This window comes from Rutidosis leptorrhynchoides, chromosome 2 (genome assembly GCF_046630445.1).
Source record: "Rutidosis leptorrhynchoides isolate AG116_Rl617_1_P2 chromosome 2, CSIRO_AGI_Rlap_v1, whole genome shotgun sequence".
In the NCBI taxonomy this organism is placed as follows: domain Eukaryota; kingdom Viridiplantae; phylum Streptophyta; class Magnoliopsida; order Asterales; family Asteraceae; genus Rutidosis; species Rutidosis leptorrhynchoides.
The window spans coordinates 706149981-706153291 of record NC_092334.1 but is presented as its reverse complement, the minus strand read 5'-3'; positions in this window follow the sequence as shown (position 1 = coordinate 706153291).

Genomic DNA, 3311 nt, shown 5'->3' with positions numbered 1-3311 from the left:
GTTATAGAAAATTTTAATTTATAATAATCCATTTGTTATCTCTATCGAGGACTATCAAATAAATGGTGTATTATATCTATAGTATCATATAAATCTCTAAAATGATGATGTCATAAATAAGGATTATTTAAGCTTAAGAAAAATTCAAAAATAAAAAGAAAAATTTTAAATCCCTAATTATGATTATGATGTCATTAAAATAATTAATAATATTTGATAAAAATATTAACATGTTAATTTTATAATATGTGAAGCATTATGTAGAACCTTATGATAAAACACCACATGTTCATATGTACAATATTTGAAGCATTATGTACAACGTTATGGTAAAACACTCTCATGACCATATGTACAATATTGAAAGTATTTTGTACAACCTTATGGTAAAACACCCCAATGACCATATATACAAACTTTAAAAAAAATTGTATAATCTTTTATAAAATACCTCATGAACGCATGTACAAACTTTGAAGTATATTGTACAACATTCATATAATAATTGTATTTTAATTTTCAAAAAAATTAGATGCATTTATTATTACTAATATTTATTATTAAAAATATAAATACTTAATTTTAGAGTAACTTTATTTTTTTTATTATTATTATTATTATTATTATTATTATTATTATTATTATTATTATTATTATTATTATTATTATTATTATTATTATTATTATTATTATTATTATTATTTACGGATTACTTACGTATTACTTACGTATAATAATATGCGATTTTTTACGGATTACTTGCGTTACATATGTATGTGAAATGCATGTTTTAGTAAAAGGTTGTAATGTATGCTTTGACAAAGAAAATAGTAATTGTGATGAAAATTGGAATAATGTGGTGGGTAAATAAATGTAGTTCATTTATTCTGATCAAGTTAAGTATATTAGTATGTTTGTAAAAATAACAAAAAGTTTTTTAGTCAGAATCCGTGGTTCCACTGGTCATTAAACTAAATGACTTTAGTATTTACGTTCAATTAATATCTAAAACACATAATTAAATTGTGTCATTTGCAAATCTGTGGTTTCACGGGTCATTTCACTAGTATAATAATATACAGGTTGATAAAATTAGCTATTAAATAAAAGGTAAATCTAATTTTTTTTACAGCTGTTAGGATGTGACAACCCAGAAATTTTTGACCAAATTTAAACTTTAATCTTTATATGTTTCTGACACGATAAGCAAAGTCTGTAATGTTGAAGTCTCAAAAACTTTGAACTGTGTTCATGTATTCAATTACCCTTCGACTATTCTCGACGATTCATGAACAATAGTATGTATATATATATAATTATATGTAAACGGTTGTAATACTCGGTTGATGTTTCGTTAGTGTACATATAGATCTAATACAAATTTATAAAGATTTAAAATAAGAGTTAGTCCTTAAATAGATTACGAAGATTATTGGTTTGATAGAAATATTTTCATCTTTTTAGTTTAAATTTTAGTACTCTGTATATAGTACTTGGAATTGAGAACAAATAATGGACGAATATTTTTGATCAGGTTTCAAACAATTAATGACTAAAATAAATAAATATATTTAATTTAAAAAAAATTGGAATTTTCTCGAAGACTTTTATCCGTCACTAATTAGTAACGGGATATGATATACCACTCCGTGAAAATGACGTCGGTAACATACCAACAATCTAAACTCACGAGATGAAATAAGAGGCTGCTAATATTATTTTTTTATTATTATTATTTTATGTACATGTTTTCTTATCTATCCTATATATGATTGCATCAATCATAAGCCATGTTACTTCCTATTTTCTGTACCTAGTCAAATACTACTGCTTATAATCTCTTCTTCTATTTGATCCACTAACTTCATAAACATGGCTTTATGATCATTTTTTTATGTTTCAACTTCTGTTAACCATCAACATAATTCATCACAAACCTCCGATCACTACTACCACTGTTATTGCTCTTGTTTCCTTGTACGATTGCAGCACAACACCCACATTAAAACCACCACTTGAATGCCTCCTTTCGTGACCCAAAACCCATCCCATATCGACACCCATCGTGACCACCATCATCATAGTTAATTTCATTTTTCTATTTCTAATGAAACCTCAAAAACCGCCATCACAATATCACCATCTTCACTACCACATCCATCAACCACAACCATCACCTTATCACCATGTAAATCGTCACTATGACTGCTAGTAGGCTCGAATTGCTATATGCTTTCTGTGTTCTTTTAACTGCTACTACTACGATGTTCATGGTCGAATATCACCCAAGAACCCACCTGCAAACCTTGTTAACCGTTACAGTTACACCACTATATTTTTTTTTGTATCGTTGAACAAACAACACATTGAGCAGGCTGCTGCTACTATTGTTGTTGTGTTCTTGTTATTGAGACCACCACCACCGAGAACCTCAATCATTATCATTGTCATACCCCCCAAATAGGGTCAGGGAAATATGACTTCATAATATCACAACACAAGTATGTATAAACGAGAATGACTCTACATGAGACGTTTTAACAAAATTTGATTTGCAGCGGAAACATAATAATGTTTTACATAATGAAATTCAAATGATAAGTCTAATATGTGGACTCCAATGCAACAGCTAACTAAGCATCATAGGACAGTACACAAGCTAATCTTCACCTGAGACAAACATGCTTAAAATATCAACACAAAGGTTGAGTGAACATCATAGGTTTAACAATCATAATAAGTTTTAGACCACAAGATTTAATTCAATATATAAAAATATTCAATATGCCATGAGTTATAATATCGAACTAAACATTATCCCCTGACACTGTACGGGTGTCGGCAATCATTATTATGTACCCCCTTGACGATTACGCCAATGGGTAGAGACATCACTCTCAATAGGCCTACTCACAATAATTAAGCTTGCAAAATTTCAATTCCAGCAATTAACGATATTATGGCGGGGATTTGCATGTAAAAATAAATACATGTTTAATAAAAGTCTCACAAAATTGCATATCAAATAGTTTAGGTACTTGTGTCTAAATTGTGAATCATTTAAAAGCAAGCATGTGTCTCACCCCAAAGTTTATAAAACAGTTAAGAAATTGTGACGACCCGGAAATTTTCGACCAAATTTAAACTTGATCTTTATAAGTTTCCGACACGATAAGCAAAGTCTGAAAAGTTAAGTCACTAAATTTTTGGAACAGTTTACATAAAACCATTTGACTATTCTTGACGACTCACGAACAATTGTGTGTAAATATATATGTAAATATATATATATATATATATATATATATATA